Genomic DNA, 20,662 nt, shown 5'->3' with positions numbered 1-20,662 from the left:
ATTGTTCTCTGCTTCCCTCTATTTATCTGCACAGGGTAATGAAGGCAGAAAATCTTTTCTGCTGTCCTGGGAGACGTGGTCCAGAGTTGACCGAGTGGCTGGTTCCTACCTAGGCTGCACAGGTAAATCTGCCTGTGTTAAAAATTAGGAACAGGCTTATATACTTTAGCTAATGGGAGAGCAGCTGAGAGCTTACATGGACACTGCTCTTCTCTCACTTATATCCTTGTCGTCCTTAAACAAGCTGTAACCACACCTGCATCTTTTCTTAATCTTTTGACACAAGCTCTCTGGAGAAACATGATATGCTGGTACAGTGCTTGGCACACTGCAGTGGACATGCATGAAATGTCACTGCAACACCAATACCCACTACTGCCACGAATAACACTGGGAGGTATAGAGATGAGAGAAACCATTTTGTGATTACCACTGTTTTTCTCTCCCCATCATCAGGTGCTAAGGCAGAAGACACTGGGTACAGACTCTTAATAAACTGTGATAGTTTCAATAAATTTAAACATGCTCAGTAGACTTTCCCTAAGGGAATTACTCACAAGGAGTAAAGATGATTAATACAAGAATTTAGCTGGACAAAACAGATGGTGCAGCAAAAGGCTCAAAGTGTTTCATATGTTTCAAAACTGCTCTTATTTGGTGCTAATGAAGAGACTGCGATCTCCTTGTGTGTTAACTCTCCACTGATTCTGCAGTGTCCTTTTGTGCCCTGCTCTCCCCCTTCCTTCCCCTCACTAGCAACAGTACTGTCCCTAGAGCATGCTAGCTACTGTATGATAACTAGCTGAGTAAAACAAGATAGTCTGTAGTTTTTAATAGACACAATAATCTGCTGGTGTGCAGAAATCATGACCTGCCTTGTCTTCGCTAACCTGGTTTTAGCACTTGGCCAAAGCCATGCCTTTCTCCTAAAAGCACATTTGTAGGGGTGTGTGCTGTCAGGGGTTTTTCCAGCTAAGACAGTCTCACATTTGTGACTTCCCTTCAATCATCCTTGCTTGTAGGACATCACTAATGCAGGAGCAGGGATGGGGATCAGCATCCCTGTGCCAGATCCATGCAAGACAGTTGCAAGGGGAGGAGGATGGGGACAGCAGCCACTCTCTAAATTCAAGTTCTCAGTTTGCTGGGATGCCTGAGATGGTCTTTGTCCTTTATCCCCTGCTTCATTTGTCTTCTTAATGCACCAGGTGTGTATCAAGTGCTCTGTTCCTGGTGTTAATACAAGTCTTGTTATCACTTTTCAACAGATCTGGCTCATGCCCGTGCCTGCTATCTAAAAAAGTGTAATGATGGCCCGATGGGCCTGCCCCCAAATGCCCTGCCATCTCCTGCAGCTGTCTCCCAACAGTCGCCGGGCTTGGTCCCAGTAGCTTTGCCGAGCCCCTGTCACGGAAGTTGGTGTTGCCCTGTGCACTGCGGCAGGCCAAAGCAATCCCACTGCTCCTTTCTCCTGCCCGGGGGAATTCTGGTTGTCTTCTTCCATAGCTGTCTAAACTGGAGCAAAGCTGAAAGGAGAAAAAGGCAGCAGCAGGATCTCCTCTGCTTCCTGAGCAAATGGCACCATGAGAAGAGCTGTGCCGTGGACTAAAAGAGCAACCTGAAGGGAGGAGTAGCCCCAGTGGATTGAGCCGGTCAAAATGACCTTTGGATCTCCACATGATTGACCTGACACAATCAAGATGATACAAACAAGCATTTATTTATTTTTGTGTATGTGGGGTGCTGGGATATGCTTGGCATGCCCTAGTCTCTGGGAAGGGAGTAAAGATTTTTACCAGTGGTTTCAAAGGGAATCAAGAGAGAGCAGCAAGAAGTAAGTGCCTTTGAAAATCCTACCTTCAGTTTGCTTTTCAATGCTAACATAGAAAAGATGTATCTCATGTGTCAGCTAGGGTTTTGTAAAGGATGATAGATGATACTGAGATCAGATGTTGGGCTTTACAAAAACTGGGGGTTGTTTTCTTTCTTCCCGCACAATTACTCATTGCAAGCTGTCCACACTGGAGAGCAATGAATTAATTTTTTCCTCAAAGTTCATGCTTTAATACTGAACTAAATAAAAAACCAATTAAGTACCAGATGACTGTGACAAGGCTAGATTTTTTTTTTTCTGACCAATATTTGAACACTAAAAAGAATTGTTGGAGAAAAGAATTACTCAATTCCAAAGTGTCCTCGTTTCTAGTATTTAATTAAGTGATGTTCTAAACGATATCATATCTTTACAGCAGAATAGGGCAGGGGAAAAAAAAAGCTTTCCTCTATTCACTGCCATGAATATCTCTGCTAATTAGAGGAACAGTACTTTTATGTAGCAAGTATTATCTTGTGTTGTAGAAACTCTTCCCTGTCTTATGTCTGGTGAGAGGAGAAGGAAATGTCTGAGTAAATAGGCAGGAACAGGCACAGAGGATCTGCTGCTGTTTATTTTTATTCACAAGGCATTGGTCCATCCTACAACTCAGATGCTCTGTCTCTGAATACCTGTACATAGGCACTGGGGTTTCCTAACGGCATGATGTCTGAGCAGTGTTGCTGTGTGGGTGATTTTTTTTTGGGTTTGTTTATATTTGTTTTTTTTAAGATCTATCAAATGACAATACCACTGGGGAGAGACGGCGAAACGGAGCTTGTGCTTTTCCAGGCTGCTGCAAACTAAAGGGCCAAAATTGTCCCCCCTTAGCGCAAAAAACCACACAGAGATGCAGTACTGAGGGCTCCCTCTTCATTCTTGCCCAGTGATGCCTTGCGCTGGTGTGAAAAGCTGTATTGAGGACTTGCTGGAGCCAACGCGAGTGTCTTAGCAACTTCTGCAAGTTGTAGGACCAGGGATGTGCCAGCACAAGCCAGGCTGTGCCTGTGGCGACCTGAAGGGCCAGGAGAGGTGAGCTGTGGAGCTGCGTGTCCTGCTAAGGTCCCGCCATCCCGAGCCTCAGAAGGTGCAGCTTAGGGCAGATGCATTTTTCCAAACTTGTACCATTAACTGTCACTAATAAATAAGACCTTAGTGCAGTCTATGACTGCATCCTAGGGAGCAAATTGAATATTATATTTTTATTACTTTAGAATACCAATAGTAACTCACCCCATATGCTTCTGCTTGGGGAAATCTCTAATGAGTCGCTGTTCAAAACTCCTTGAAAGCAGTGGATGCAGAATAAAATAGATAAGGTGGAGGGTCAGGCCGAGCTGAGGATGTGTTGTGTGTGACACTGAGTCAGTTATGATGGATTGCTGGCAATAGGATCACCTCTTAGACCTACACTTGGACCTGGAGGCAAATCGGGTGGTTGCTGCAAAAGCTGACAGAGGTTCATCTACCTCTCGCTCGGTTTAATCACTCATGCAAAATTCCCCAACGTTATCATGAAACTTCATGTGACTTGATTATGTTAATGAATTGCTCTTGCCTGCAACCATTAGTCAGCAAGAGGACGCTCGGCCTCGTGTCACCCCCTTACATGCTCTTGATATCTTTTCCCCAGATATTGCATGTTTCTTTTAATCAACAAGACAATTTCCTCTAAATGTCACTTGGTCAGACGAGATTCCTCAGACTGAATAACTGGTGAGACCTGTGGTTACTGCACAGGCGAGGAGGCAGAGGGGTGCAGGGATGCTCTCCCTGGCTCCCCTCCTGCTGGGAGGGAAGGGGGCATGGACTCTGAGGGCCCCCAGCAGCTGCTGGTCAAGGAAGAAGGGAAGAGAGGAGGGTTTTGGCAAGGAGGGGGAGCTGATGGAGGTGACAGTGATGCTGCATTTCCCATGAGCTCTGCACAAAGGTGCCCATCTGAGCTTTCCGCAGAAGTCTTGCAGTCGGGTCACAGCTAGCCAGGCTCATCCTGACTTGGGTCTTTCCTGCTAGCCAGAAATCCCTAAACTTTTGCAGGCTATCCGCATCTCAAGATTGGTTTTGAAATTACTTGCAGAAGGGAGGGAAATACAATAGTCTTGTTTCCTTGATTTTCAGGGAGGGCTGATTCTTTGGTATTCTTTTAGGTTGTTGTCCCCACTTTTTTCCCCAAAAAAAGTTTGTCAAGGGCATCCATAATTGTTGTCAGACTGAAGCCTAAACAAATAGTAATAATAAAAGAGATTATGCCAACAATAATAATTCTTCATTCATACTTTATGAAAACTTTCTGCTCCATGGTATAAGATTATTTTTGATTGATTTTTTTTAAAGTGCTAAGCAGATGCTCTACTGTAATGAAAGGAAACTGAAGTGGAAAACGAGGAGGCTCGTACTTAAACAAATGAACAGATGCAGGGAGTAGAAAACAACAAGGTAAACAAATGAATACTTTGAGTAAACAACCTAAAACAAATAGGAAAAAAACCGCAAACAGTCAGCCTGCACCAATCTGGAGCTGGGATTAATCACCTCCCCAAACTTTTCACAGATTTTTTTTAAATGGAAGTTGAAAATTAACTTTTCTAGCAATTCTGCAGTGTACCCGCATGTGGAAACACCTGCCACTGCCCCAGTGCTAGTGCTCATCCGAGAGCCCCAGACAGGGTTGCAGTGATGTTCACTGTTGCCTTCCCCCCAACCCCTACCAAGGGAAACTGAGGGCTGGGGAAGGCAGGAGACATGCTGAAGATTGTAACCCAGATTCCCTGGAAGAGCCAGAACAGGGACTCGTGATCTTTTGGGTACTCTGCTGGTTACTCCGAAAATGCAGCTTCACCGCTAAGCTCCTGGATGTGGAGACCCTCTGTAAACTACCTCAGCTTTCATCCTAGGAGACATACATCATATACTCATTATAGACCATAGCAAATAACTCTCATACCTGTGTAGCTTTTCTAGCCTGTACCAGATGCAAGGACTTATGCTATACTCCACACAGATGTGGACATAGGTATGCAGAGGAGCAGGAGAGGAGAGAGGGTGAGATCAGAAAGATGGAGGTGATCCTGGGCAATGCAATATGGCAATGGGACCATCCCTGGGTCAGGCCTGGCCCCATGAAAGAAAGAGGGAGAGGCAGAAGTGCCATTTTAAACTGGGCAGGAAAGTCTAGATGAAGCTGGAAGGAAAGGGCAGCCTGCCTCTTGATAGGTGTTAAAAGCCCTGCTTGGTGGGGGTTTCTGTTTCACAGGAACTGGCACTGGGAATTTGGATGTGGCAGCCTTTCTCCTCACTCCCTATGTCAGCTGGTGCAAATTGTTATTCTCTCCTCTCCAGCCTCTGCTTGGCCTTTCCTCCTGTCTCTGCTTAAATGTGCATCTGCACAGAAAGGAGCTAGACCTGAGGCTTTTGCAGATCTGCTTTTCTGCAGAGCTACCCTCCTGGCTAACAGACACTGCTCTGTTCTTCTCTATTAAGGGGCTTTGCATAGCACACAGACAGTATTTAGGGAAAACGCCCCAAACACAGCTGCTGGTGCATCTGAAGGGGGGATCAGTGTTGAGCATCATGCCACCAACTCCGCTTTCTTCTTCCTCACTGCCAAGGGAAGTCGCCACTGGCTGGCATCTCCCTGTGCAAAGCTGGGGTCCAGCCCCATCTAGGCAGGCTGAGCCTGGCAATGGCGTAGCTGTGTCCTCTGCCTTGGTGGTAGCTGTGGTAACGGCAAGCGGAGAGAAGGAGAATGGTGAGTGCTAATCCACACCGCGGCAGAGGACTGGCTGTTGGTTAACCCAGGGATGTGTGGCCTTTTCTGCTAGAAAATCCTTGAGTAAAGAACACCTGTTTTAAGTCACTGATGAATTTCACTCCCTGACATTTCTGCGATAAGGAAAAGACAGGCAGCACCTGATTTCTGGAAAACATTTAGACATTTTTGCAAGCTCTTACATATTTTTAACTTGGTATCTCATTACCTGCTTTTGAACAAGGTTATTATTCATTCTTTATAAGATCTCCTCCCCTCTCCCTGTCATCATTTATCCTTCTTAATTAACAAATGGCATCAATTAAAATGTCAAATATACACCACACAGAACATGCCAAAGCCACGCTCTGTCATATGTTGAAATGAGAACATCCCGTCGTGGCTCAGCAGGGACAAGGATAGAAAATCTTGTCTGAAATGCAATTACTTGCAAACCCTGTCTGTAAGTAAGGACGACATTTGTCTTGCACAGAGGAGCAGACCTGACAGCCGCAAAGCTTTCTTCTGAAGATCTGCCCGATTTAGACAGTTGGCTGCTTGGGGTGGGAAAAAGCTCATTGCACGGGATTTATCTTCAATTATTTTAGCCACCTGGTCCCAGGGTTGGTCAGTGCTGGGTATCTGGGCTTCTTCAAGAGTCATCAAGAGCTGAGGAGGAGGGAAGAGCATTACCAGAATGCGATGCAAATCCCTGGTTTATGTGCTTATAATCACCCTCTCCTGCAGAGAGGCAGGTAGCTCTGGGGGGCAATGAAATCTGCCTTAGCCCCAAATCTCCCCTGAGTGCAGGGTACCTGGGTGACTGCTGTGACTAGGTCGTTAATTTTTTGATAGCTGAATTTAGTTGAGATATTCTTGCGCTGTTTAGTGTGGCATGAGGGCACACTGACTCTTCATCGGAGGGCTCTTCAGGATGCTTAATCAAAATGTATCACAGCAAAGGGCATTTAGAGGACATGACCATCATTTTCTAGGAACAAACATTACTCATCCACTAGGGCCTAATGATACAAGCCCTTCACTGTGAACACTCTGCTTATTTCAAGTCCATTGTATGAAACAAACTGTAATTTCGGCTCATGCAGATGGAGGAGAAATGCAATTTGTATAGCCCAGAACAGGCAGGTAATGTTCTTCCCTCAAACACTAATTCATGATGTGACTCTAACCAAGTCTCTAACCCCCCTTTACCTGTGCCCCTGCTTTCCCAGGCAGTTTGCAGAAAAGCTTTACCAGCTTGGTAGGGACCTGTTTATTACACATTAGGTCTTTGGATCACTATTTTTACCTAAGAGCTGAGGTTAGGGATGCAAACCTTTTTGTACTAGAGGCTGTAAAAATACACAGTAAAAAAAGAGTTTGGAGAGGTTTTTGGGAAAAAAAGGCACTGTGCAAAACTGGTAAGACAGGTTGATAGTTGTTCAAATATACACACATGTAACCTAATGCAGGCTGCCAGCTGGCAGTCACAGCAACACCTTCCTCATTGGTATTGGTAAAGGTTTTTGTGCTCTCTATGCCTACCACCATTGTACCAGGGGGCCAGCACTCAGAAATCCTGCGGGAAGACCCTCTCCCTGCTCCATACTACAGCGAGTCCCAAAGCAGGGTGCAGTTTGCCATGTCCTGGGCAGTGAAATAAGACCAGGAAGAAACACTTCCCTAGTAAAACACTGTCAGATGAAATGGCTCTTGCTTCTCCCAACCAAAGGGCAGGCAGAACTGCAGGGCTGCATTCGGACTTTAATACTGACTTATCAGGGAAAATCTAAAGCTCAATAATTACTTTTTTAAAGCTGCATGTGCGGTTAATCTGATGTGCACGCACCTCAAGAGGCTCCCGTGACATTAAGCTTTTCCAAGATAGAGGCCAATGTTTTATCTTGATTCAAATTTGGTAATGGCAATGTGTGCACCTGGTAGCCTGCCGCTACTGCCTTTGTCTTCAAGACCTCCCCTCGGTCTGTGTCTCTTGTTTAGTGAAGTTTGACTTGGGTGAGGCACTTGTGTCTTGAGAAGGCATAGGACAAATAAGGCAGCATTTGCTGGCATAAAATTCTGATGGGCAACTTCAGCATCTGTTCATTTCTTAAGCCATGCACACGCTCAACCCATTTCCAGTAGGCGAAAGCCTAGGATTTAGGAAATCTGGGTTTCTTTAGTTAATTCATTCAGTAAAAGCTTTGTTCGAGAAGGCATCTCCACTCGGCAAAATACCAAAGTTTATACTTAAATTCAAGCAAATGCCGAAATCCTGCTGAAGATAAAAGGATTTGTTAGGTGTGTAATGGTAGCTTTGTGCTTAAATATTTAGCTAACAAGAGTGGTATTAAGCAGATGCTTATGTGACTTTCTTGAATGGAAACCTGGGAGGGTATTGCAATAGGGAAATATCCAGAATCCAGGTTGATAAGATGTCTGGAGCACTGGGTGGATGCGGCTGTCTGTCTGTGAGTGGCTTCTGGTATGTATCAGGCAGGGAAGTATATGCTGCAGATGATGCTTTGCCAATCGGGTTGACTCAAAGCCTTTTTTTTCCCCGCAGGATATGAAAAACACATTGGAAACAACAGCCCTGCATGGGGTAAAAAAAAAAACTTCAAATCTTTACACGTGTAGTTATGGGCTCTAAAGTGACTGCTGCCAGTAAGGAAAGAGGTCTTGGAGCTTCAACATCTGCTCGGTCCTCGTTGGTAGTTATGCTAAAAATTATTAGGGAAAGAGAACAGAAAATACCCCCAGGCTGCTGTTTAAATGTGTGGTGTTTTTACATTTTGAGCACTGCATGCAATTCCAGTTTGTCTAGCTCAAAAATGATCTAGCAGAGCTGGGCAACATCTAAAGCAAGGCAATAAGGATTATCAGTAGTATGGAACGGCTTTCTATAAGGGGTGATTAAATGGCCTAAGGCTCTTTGGTGTGGAAAAAGAGGTGTCTCGGGGGATGCATGAGGGAAATCTATAAATATGTGAGTTTGGTGGAGAGGGGGAAGTCGATTGTTCTTATAACTCAGGAGCCAGGAACATCAAATGAAATTATCAAGTGGCAGATTCGGTACGAAAAAAGGCAGCTCCCCCCCCCCCCCCCCCCCCGCCATGAATTCTGCTGCCAAAGTCATTGCCAAAATGGAATCCAATCTTGAATCGCCTTTCAAGCTGGGGAGCAAGCACAAAAGTTTTTGATAGGGGAGGATCCTTTAATCCAACAAAAAAGGGCACAAAAACATCCTGAAGCACCTAGGAAAGAACTTTCTCAGTTAGCAAACTGAGTCCTTGCTCTCATAGAAAGCGAGTCTTGTGATCTTTCCTATAGATTTAGGGTTCCCTTTATTAGAACTAGTTAACATTTTCCTAACCTACTCTTCTGGCTGGAAATCTGTCATTGATGGACATGAACCATCTTCTAATTGCCAGCCTTAATTTATTCATGACTTAGTTAAATACATTTGTTCTTGTACTAGCCTTAGCCCTCAGCTTGGGAGGCTTTTCTTTCTCCCTGGTGTTTATTACCCTTACATATTTTGTAAAATTGCAGGAAAACAGCATTGTAGGGAACTATTTATGGTTAACTAGTCCCTATCCTCGCCTCAAAACCAATCCAATCATCCTGATAAAATTTCTGATTGATATTTGTGTAACCCATTTGTGAAGACATTGAGCAGTGGAAACATCCAGACTGCCCACGGTGGATGCATGCTAATGTTTTGCTTCTCCACCTTTGCATCCAGGATCAGAAAATGTGCTGCTTCATTTTTAACTTCAAAAAGGGGGAATTAAAAAAGAATGAGGAAGAATGAAAAAGCTTACTCTGTAGCCATCTAGGCAAACCAAGCAGGAATAAATACATAAAAGGAGCAGTCAAAAGGGTCAAATTCTTGGATTATAGCATAAATGCTTTAAGTAGAAGCTCAGAGTAAATGTGTATTACCCATGAGAAAAAAAAAAATAAAAGGATTACAGTCAAACATTGTAGTAAAAGAAGCCACTAAGGAAAAATAGAAATGATGTTTCAACACACATGCACGCACCCACAAAGACATGCCCAAATTCTGGAAAGTTAAATGCTAAACCTTAATAAGAAGAGCCCCCCCAAAAAAAGTGGGGGGAAGCTGAGTCGCTAAATGCACAAGAATATTTTCTACCTCCCAAAGGTATTAGAAATAGGGATATCGCCATCTACTCTGTATAATATATACAGATAATTATAATAGGGATAATAAATGATTGAGGGACAATCGGGGGCATTCAGGGAAGATCATACTATGTAATAAAAAGCTGTTAAAAAAATTCATTTTGATGGAACTGAGGGAGGTTTCCCACATTGCAACATCTCTTCCTGGGGTACTTTTGTGACAATCTATCTCAAATTAAATTATGGATAGAAAAGGTTTCCAAATAAATTAACAAGAAGAATAGTAACCAGTTGCAAAAACTAACTAATATTCACACAAAAGTTATAAAGGAATTCAAGTATGAAAGTGCTGACCTACCAGGTGTAGTGTTTTCATGTACTCCTTAAATAGCTCTTGGTACCAGGAGAATGGAAAGTGGCAAATATAACATATGTTTTTGAAGTGAAGGCTGGGAGCATCTGGTGTTAACTGTAATTAAGAACGGAATGAGTAGACATTTGGATAAATATGATACAGTGGGGGGGGGGAAAATCTATGCAGTTTTTATAAAAGGAAGTTATTACCATACAAATCTATTGAAGCTTTCTGTAGCAACATATATGTTAATAAGGAGAATCCAATCAATACAAAGCACTGGATTTTGAAAATCTTTTGACGAAGACTCTCTCATCAAAGTCTTTTAAAGCTATCATGGAGTAAGGGAAAAGGTTAATTAATTTTTACGTACTGTTCCTATGTATTAATTATTTGTAATTAATTTATTCCTAATACAATTGTTTTCCTCTGTTAAAAGATAAGTAATGGAGTGAAGAATAAATGGCCAGTCTATACAATGGACATCCAGTACTGATCAGTCCTAGGACGTGGTATGTTCTGCATAGTCACAGGTGATTGTAAAAGGGGGAATTGGGAAACAACAAAATTCCACGGTAGTTTTATGCTATTCCAGAAACACAAAACTAAAATTGCCAGTGAAGTGTTGAAGATGTTAAGTGACTGGCTGATAAAATAGCAGACAGAATTCAGTGTCAATAAATGCAAAGTAATACGATGGAGAATGGTGCTGAGTATGCATACATAACAAGGGGTTTAAATGAACTCTTTTCCAGGAAAGAGATGCTGAAATTATTATGGTTAGTTCAACGAAAACAACAGCCAATGCTTTTTTTCCCCCCTCCCTTCTCCTGCTAAAAGAAATGTTGTAATATCTTTCTTGAGAATGCTATTGATCCAGCTAGGTCTCAAGTTCTTTCCTCCAATTTCCTCCCCTTCATAAGAGTGCAGATCTGTGGTGTGCAGACCTAGACACTTTAGTGCCTTTGGGTCTAGGACAGCTTTGCATCTTCCTAATTCAAAATGCTGGGCTCTCCAATCCAGCTGACTTCCACAATTATTTTCCCTAGTTTATCAAAACTTGCTGGTCCAGATCTGGAAACAGAAAACTGTAGATGTCAAAGTGAAAGACTCCATCTGGGCACTGGAAGTAATTAACCATGGGAAGAGATTTCCCAAAGGTGATGGCAAATTGTCCTTCACGTCAAGTTTTTTGAGTGAGATTGAACCTCTCCTGCTGTAAGGTCAATGCTGGTTCAGATGTGGGACGTTGGGCTTGATGTTGGCTGAACTCCTCTGCTCTGCATTACTCACGTCAGCTCTCCTCGTACCTCTTTCCTCACCGTCATCCCTACTGTACATGCACTTCTCCCTGACAAAACACTGCACAAAACGTATTGCATTTACTAATTAGAATAGCAGTTACTAATTAAGTTTAAATTCCAATGTACCAATCAAATTTTATTTCCTAATTGTACTACATTATCACTAATTAGAACAGCAGTTTTTACTTAATGGATTATATTTAAATTAAGATATCTCCATCCAATGTTTTTTCCTACTTACGTTTTAACTAATTGGTACTGCAATTATTAAGTTACGTTTAAATTGAAATATATCAGGCTGGTAGGGAATCATATGATAGTTTTCTTATGTCTGTATGATACTAGTAGGAATGATTAAGATACAGTCCAGTTAATTAGTTCTGGAATCGAAATAATTTCATAAGTGTTTGAATAAGGGGTGAGCGTGTGCTACTCCCTTGCCACACTATTAAGGAGCAGCTTATTATGGGCTCAGCAGAAATTTAACATGGTTATTGGTACTAAGCAGCTCAGATTCAATCTGTAAATATTTAGGCCTGGGTTCAGGAGGGCATTTAAACCTATATTTAAGCGTGTTCTTAATGGTTGCCCCCCATTTCTGAATCAAAGTCTTTTGATTCCTGCTTGTCAACACTTTAAATATTTTTGTGATGGCTAACAGAAAAAGGCCTTTGAAGTTTTATTGACCATGCTTTACCCTATTCTGCAATACCATCCAAAAAGATGCTGGTGATGCTACACAAAGACAATTGCCAGGTGCTGACGATTATCAAAGAAGTAGGCAGCAGCCTCAAATCACAGATATGTATCAAGATCCAGCACAGAGGCTTACTACCAAGCTAGCCAGAGCACAGAGGGGGAATCATTACTGGCTAAAGGAGTTGTGATTCCTGCTTTCTGCTGATGGTGAACTTAAAGTGGCATGGGGGGGGAGAACATTTCAGATTACAGCAAATGCCATGCCCTGGGGGTTTTAATGCCGCAGCCCTTCAGAGGAGCAAGCGCAGCATGCAAGCTTCAGGCCACGCTTGCCCTTCCTGAGCACCAGCTAACCCTCACTGCTAACACCACCTCTTCTCGCTGAGAGTGTAAGACACTGCGCTTGTGAGCAGTAGGCATGGGGATGAAGAAGGAGGAGGCTGAGGCCTTGCAAAATCCCTGTATATTTTTCTTTTGGTGCCATTATGAACTTAAAGAGGAGTTGGGTGCCTTTTGATAGATACATATATACGTACCTGTATTTCTAGACATGTGCCAGACCCTGTGTCTATTTGCACCCATGCAAACAGAGGATCATGAGCAGATGAGTCATGTCTGCTGAATTTGACAAAATCAGTTTTGCACAGATCGTAGGGAGATGTTACCTTCTGCATCCTTCAGCCTAGGCTTGGTCACATTTAGGAGCTGCAGGATGTTCCTATGGAAACTCTGCCTTTTGTTTTTGTGACCCAACATATAAATCAGGACTGCTTGAAAGCTGCCAGACGGCTTTATAACAGCATCATGACAGAAGAAAATATCTGGGAAAAGAAGTCTGTAATGACTTACTACCAATTCCAGAGTTGCAATATTACCAAGAGCAGGTGGGGGGGAATATATTGATCCAACTGATCTGTAACAGATTAACAACCTTCCTCATAACAGGTGACGTTTAAAGGAAAACAGCTAGATAAAATAAATAAATAAATGCATGAGATAAAATGAGGGTTAAATTAGGAGGAACGAATACTGGTGCTTCACAGACATAAGGGCCCATTAGAAATGAGATTAAAGTGCAAAGTTTTGAATCAGTGAGATTTTAAAAATATTTCAGCAATATCACCTCACCTCTATGTAAGTAAATGAGAGGGTGAATTTCAGAAATGGTACATATTCAGTAATGCCTTCCTCTTCCCCCCGGCCAGTGCTTTCTGAGCTTTACAGGAGCAGACTGGAATTCCAATGAAAATCAGTCTCCATTAAGGGGGTCTGAGTCCTTTCAAAAAGCCTGCACAATTTAAGGATAAGTGCAAAAGAAAAGATACCAGAAAAATCAGTTTGTCCTCATATTAAACAAGATCTGGGTTTTGGAAGTCCCATGTCATCAAAAGCTCCTACAGCATTGAAAAAGAACAGAAAATGTCAATGCAAAACTACTTAACTGAGGTAGAAGGATCAGCTTGAGAGGTAGGAGATGATAAAGTCATGCCAGCAATGTATGTTTGAGAGACTGTGTCCTTCTTTGTAATGCAGCTATAGACATGAAGGCAGGTGCTGTATGATTATTCTTAACAGTGAACTATGAGGGGCTTTTATCCATTTTCTTTCTAATTTACTCTGACTTTGTAAAACTGTGTTCCTCCAAGCCCTGTTCCAGCTTGCTAAGGACTCCTGTCTGTACAACGTGAACAAATGATGAAAGCCCTGAGCTATATTTTTTTTTTCTTCTGTGTAGTGTATTTTAAGGCAGAATGTGGAGTCTTTTTCCCAACAAACTTTGGCAGCTTTTAGAGTGTAGTTGCTTTTGAATGAAATGCTGAACCCAGCTGAGAGTCACGGCCAGGCAAATTTCTCAAAATTGGGTCAGCTCCTGAATGGACACTACAAATCTGCCACCAAGGGATGCAAGCAAGCATTTGTGGGCTACTTATACTTAATATAGGGTGTATACCCCATCCTCAAATATCTGCATTTCATCCTCTGGATTAATAAACAATGGAAACAGGTGGACACCTTGTTGGATACTCAGTTGGTATAAATGCATTGAGCTATGCTGATTTACTGCAGCTGAGAAGCTGGTGCTTGCACTCTGTCCTAGAAATGATTTCATGGTCTGCTATTCAGTAACCACCTTTGGTGCTTACAGTAGGTGCCTTCAGCTAAACCATATAGGGACCAGTAGGAACATTTCTGATTGAGTTGGTCTCAGCCAGAATATGATGTCATGTCACACCATAACTTTTTTGAGCTGTGTATTGCTTTTAGTGATGTTTCCACGTGTTTCTGTTTTCTTAAACTCACGGGGTTTAGCACACTAGCCTTGGATGTAAAAAAAAAAAAAAAAAAAAAAAAAAAAAAAAAAAAAAATCAGGTTCAGAACCTTGCCCTCTGAGTTGCGGTCATCCAGGGTGAAAAATTGCCCTGATTCAGACTAAGGAATAGAAAGAAGACTTTGTGCAGCTTAGATGAATGCTGTAGCCATAAGGCTGCATGCAGGAAAAGCTTAAATTTTGTTTGGGGTGGCGGGGGGGAACCCAAAACTATGGAATTCAGTTTTTGCAAAAAGTATCCAGTGGGCTTTGGTTATGCTCCACACTACGCTCAAAACTTTCAGAGCTACCATGAAATACAAACAGGCTTGTTGTCTGGTCAGCTTTATATTCAAAGTGCTATCTAAATCTAGTGTACAATAGTGCACATACGTTCTTTCATAAACACATGGATGGTACAACTGAGCATTAACAGTATGAAATCAGTAGGGAGAAACATTGCTGTAAAAGGCACTGATTGCAGAATCTGGACTTTAATGTACTATTTCTGTTCTCAGTAATTTAAAATGTAAAAAAGAAAAAAATTGTACAAAGCACCATGTGTGTATACGTGTGTGTGTATGTGTAACTATGATAACTGTGACAAACTAGTTAACAAAACTGAGGAGCTGGTATTTGTTAAGTTAGACATACTGAGTTTATACCAAATTTTATTTAGCTGTAATTCTGGTGGAGAAATGTCTTATTATCCCTTTCTGAAATTTCTCCAGCACAGCCCCCACCCCCCACAGATGGGAATTCATTTGCTAAAAGAAGAGTTGGCAGCAAAGACCATCCTGAGCTCTATGGGCTGTGTCTCTTCAGGAGACAGGATTATTGCAAACACTGCCTCTGCACTAGGATATTTAAACAGTCTTCCCGGCAATGTTAAAAATGTAAGGTGTGCGTGATTATGAAATATAACTATACAATGACTTCCACATTTAAAAAGCAACAAAACGTTTTCCAGCTGCAGCCACCACAGTGTCAGAGTATGATATCACTCTGTACATTTATTTCTGGAGGCAAAAATATTCCTGCCTCCCTCGCTCCCTCTCCAAAGCGTTCCCCTCCACACTGATGTTTGAGGCAAGTACCCTTCATTGCCTGTTAGCTCCTCAAACTCACTGAGAAATCCAGACCCAGAAGGCAGTCCAGCACTAGTGAAAATCCTCCCTTTGCCTTCACGGGGACAAGACATGTTCATAGGTATCCCGCACAGTACCTGCAGTACTGTTTTAACTATACTGTTAGGCAGTGTGCACCGTTAACTATAATCTGGATTTCCCGGCTAAACCCAAATGATAGACAAAACCATGCAAAAGGTGTAATATAGACAAAAGTCTCCAGGGCAGTTTTGCTGAAGATAAGAGAAATATTCTTCATATGAGCACAGCAAACACCTGCCAACTTCCCGACTGAGCAGCAGGTTATAAAGCAAGCACAGCTCAGAAAAGTAGAGGTGTATATAAGCATCAGAATGAGAGGTGAGAGGTGGAAACAGTTTTTGTACATGTGGAGCTGGAAAACAGCTGAATAAAACAAACTCAACATGAGTGCCAGCATGGTTTTCTGCCCAACAAAACGCAAAGCCATATGTGTGGAGTGAAAGAAAATGGCCTCACTGATTTCCAGAGCTGGAAGAAAACCCAACAGGAAAAGGAAAGGAAGGTGAGTTGGGAGCAGCAACTACTGGATGCTGCCAAGCTCTTCCGCACCAGAAAGGCTGTGAGAAGATGTGGGACCAAAATAAGAGTGCATTGTGGTGTGTTTGCCTTCAGTCAAAACTCAGAGGAACAGCAACATAATTCTGTGGATTGAAATTCAACCAGAGTGACACAGCCTGGCCCTGATGGGTCAATTCCTTTGCTGTCATGAATAACAAATGTTCTGTCCAAAGTGGCTAGAAGCCATCTGATTATGCCCTGATCTACAAAACTCCAAGACTTGAGAAAACAAAGAACCTGGGAGCCTAAAATGTGGTCTTTCTTGTCTGTTGGAAGTCTGATGCAACTTCTCCTGTCAAGAACCAAGAGCAATTTCTCTTGGCTGCTCAACCCACTACTTTTGTTATAGCTGCATTTCTGTAGATCCCTCTTTATTCTTGCCTTCTGTTGCTGAAGGCTTGTTCTCTCTCATGACTGGCTTACCTGTCGGTTATTTTGGACTCAGTTATATTGTATACTCTATGGTTTCTTTTCATCTAGACTTGCTTCTGAGTGTGTGCTTGCCTTTCTCCTTGCTTGATGGTCTTTGAATGTGCCTGACCATTGGACTACCTTCAGGCCATCCTTCTTGCTCAGACTCCTGGCCTCAGCTGCACCTTGATCAAGGTATTGGGTTCTCTTCTGGGTTAGAAAGTCCTCACTTACTGAAATCACTGGACTTTTCTCACTATGTCTGCCCGACAATGATCCTTACCGCAAAACTCCAGAAGCCATGACAACTAAAATGGGTCAAAACAAGAGAGCAGAAAAATGAGGGGCACCTGCAGTAGTTAGGAATTAGATGAAAGGCCCATATGCCCCAAGAAGATGCATCCCCATCTTCCTTCTAGCTGTCAGTTCTGGCAAATAGTTTGTGTAACTGAGTCTCAGCAGCTAAAAACCTGAGCATTTTTCTGTGTCATCCTGTGCTTGTTAATGTAATCCGTGTGTTTTGAATGTTATGATTATTTATTATTAAACTAAGAAAAACATTGCGTGAGCCTGTCAGACTTTCAGAAATAGCTTGCACTCTTGCACATGCCTTTCCCTTATGTACAGTTTGGCACCTTCAAACACATTGTTTTTGTCTGTGTTTATTTTAAACTGAGAAGCTTAAAGAAGAGCACAAACAGTCACAGGGAAAAAGGAAACCAGTTATTTATAGTATGAAGCAGTTAAGCTTTCAGGATGGTTATAAATATGTTTCATAGGAAGCAGCGCCTTAATTCTGCAAGCACTTAAGGGCATCCTGCACTTGACACATTAGGCGAGGGGTGCCCTTGGCCCAGTTTCAGGTATGTGATCAAGGTCAACTTTGAAATGACACTTGTGCTCAGAACAGATGTGTGAGCTACGAGCCTGGGCTCGGGCATTGCTGGATGTACCTCCAGATCATCTAAGACCCATTTGAGTGCCTCAGCACAGCTGTCAACTTCATATAGTACCAGGACGGTAACCCTGTAGGGGGGAGAGAGCACCTTCTACATGATCTGGATACACAAGATGGTCCATAGACAGCAGAAGGACTATCCGTGTTGCCTAAAAGTCTCTGTGTGGGGATGTCTGCAGAAATGAGACTTAGCTGTGGGGGTACAGGGCTACATCGTGCTGCCAAAAAGCAAAACATTACAGGTAACTTCTGAGTTTTGAAAAGAGGATATTTGTCTGTCGTGGTTTAATCTCAGTTGGCAACTGAGCACCACGCAGCCGCTCGCTCACTCCCCCCCCCCACCCGGTGAGATGGGGGAGAGAATTGGAAGAGCACAAGTTAGAAAAAGTCACAGGTTGAGATAAAAACAGTTTAATAATTGAAATAAAATGATAATAATAATATGATGATAATAATAATATACAAAACAAGAGATGCACAGTACAATTGCTCACCACCCGCCGACCGATGCCCAGCCAGTCCCCGAGCAGCGGCCCCCCCGGCCAGCTTTCCCCCAGTTTATGTACTGAGCATGACGTCACATGGTATGGAATGTCCCTTTGGCCAGTTTGGCTGTGCCCCCTCCCAGCTTCTTGTGCACCTCCAGCCTTCTCAGTCAGTAGAGCATGGGAAACTGAAAAGTCCTTGGCTAGTGTAAGCATTACCTAGCAACAACTAAAACATCGGTGCGTTATCAACTTTGTTCTCCTCCTAAATCCAAAACACTGTACCAGCTACTAGAAAGGAAATTAACTCTATCCCTGCCGAAACCAGGACAATACCCACCCCTTATTCTATACCATCTGCGTCATGCTCAAGTCTCATATTTTCCAGTACATTTTCATTAATCACCACCCCCCCTTTTTTTTTTATATATATATATACACACACACACAGATATCATTCCCTTCGTCTGTGGGCCATCCCTCTAAAACGTTCGGTGAGTTCATTTAGTCCATGACTTTGGGCTCCATCTGTCATACTAATCTTTCAGGGCAGGAAAAATGGTATGTGGTGTTGGATTGTTTCATGTTGAAGTCAGTTCTGGTACCATCATCACTGTGCTTTGCTTGGTTTCACTGAGGTTATTCTTCATTAGTCTGGGTGATTCTTATTGTAATATCATTAGTATGGCATATAATATTATTAGTATTATTAGTATATCTGTGTATTATTAGTATAATTATTATAACTATAATTAGTACTTAACATCACATGATTCAGATCATTGGCTATTCTCACCCAAAATCAAATCCCCTTGAGGTACACATCGGACTTCCTCATCCTTCCCCATTATCCACCAAGTGCACCCAGGTCCCTGTGCAAAAGCAATCCCACGGATGGGTTTGCCTCTGCCCGAGGCAGGAATAACCCAGACTGTCTTCCCCAGCATATTTTTTATGTGCACTACAGGGACTTTATTCCCATCTACAGTACGTAAAAGTCCTGACTGGGCAGGGCCAGCTCGATTGGCAGATCCCCTCGTGTTGACTAACCAGGTGGCCTTTGCTAAATGCGTATCCCAATGTTTGAACGTCCCACCACCCATTGCTCTCAGTATAGTCTTTAACAGCCCATTGTATCATTCAATTTTCCCGGAGGCTGGTGCATGATAGGGGATGTGATACACCCACTCAATGCCGTGCTCTTTGGCCTAGGTGTCTATGAGGTTGTTTCGAAATGAGTCCCGTTGTCTGACTCAATTCTTTCTGGGGTGCCATGTCGCCATAGGACTTGCTTTTCAAGGCCCAGGATAGTGTTCCGGGCAGTGGCATGGGGCACGGGATATGTTTCCAGCCATCCGGTGGTTGCCTCCACCATTGTAAGCACGTGGCGCTTGCCTTGGCGGGTTTGTGGGAGTGTGATATAATCGATCTGCCAGGCCTCCCCATATTTATATTTCAGCCATCGTCCTCCATGCCAGAGAGGCTTTAACCGCTTGGCTTGCTTGATGGCAGCACGTTTCACATTCATGAATAACCTGCACAATAGTGTCCATGGCCAAGTCCACCCCTCGATCACGAGCCCATCTGTATGTTGCATCTCTTCCTTGATGGCCTGAGGTGTCATGGGCCCAGTGAGCTAGAAATAATTCACCCTTATGTTGCCAGCCCAGATCTCCCTGGGCCACTTCAATCTTAGCAGCCTGATCCACCTGCTAGTTGTTTTGATGTTCTTCAGTGGCCCGACTCTTGGGCCACTCTTGTGTGCATCTACATGCTGTGCTTTTACAACCAGGTTCTCTACCCGGGCAGCAATATCTTGCCACAATGCGGCAGCCCAGATGGGTTTGCCTCTGCGCTGCCAGCTGCTCTGCTTCCGTTGCTGTAACCACCCCCACAGGGCATTTGCCACCATCCATGAGTCAGTATGGAGATAGAGCACTGGCCACTTTTCTTGGTCAGCAATGTCTAAAGCCAGCTGGATGGCCTTTACTTCTGCAAATTGGCTCGATTCACCTTCTCCTTCAGCAGTTTCTACAACTTGTCGCACGGGACTCCATACAGCAGCTTTCCACTTCCGATGCTTTCCCACAAGACGACAGGACCCATCAGTGACCAGAGCACATTGCTCCTCATTTTCTGGTAGTTCATTATACATTGGAGCCTCCTCAGCACACGTCACCTCCTCCTCTGGCGATATTCCAAAATCTTTGCCTTCTGGCCAATCCATGATCACTTCCAGGATTCCTGGGCGACTGGGGTTTCCTATTCGAGCCCGTTGTGTGATCAGTGCGACCCACTTACTCCACATAGCACCAGTTGCATGATGTGTACAGGGGACCCTCCCTCTAAACATCCAGCCTAGCACCGGCAGTCGGGGTGCCAGGAGGAGCTGTGCTTCAGTGCCGATCACTTCCGAAGCAGCTCGAACCCCTTCATATGCCGCCAATATCTCTTTTTCAGTTGGAGGATAGCGGGCCTCGGATCCTCTGTATCCCCGACTCCAAAACCCTAGGGGTCGACCTCGAGTCTCCCCTGGTGCTTTCTGCCAGAGGCTCCAGGTAGGGCCATTCTCCCCGGCTGCGGTGTAGAGCACATTTTTTACATCTTGTCCTGCCCGGACTGGCCCCAGGGCTACTGCATG

Source organism: Aptenodytes patagonicus, chromosome 4 (assembly GCF_965638725.1).
Source record: "Aptenodytes patagonicus chromosome 4, bAptPat1.pri.cur, whole genome shotgun sequence".
NCBI lineage: Eukaryota > Metazoa > Chordata > Aves > Sphenisciformes > Spheniscidae > Aptenodytes > Aptenodytes patagonicus.
The sequence above is the reverse complement of the archived record's forward strand: the minus strand, read 5'-3'. Positions refer to the sequence as shown.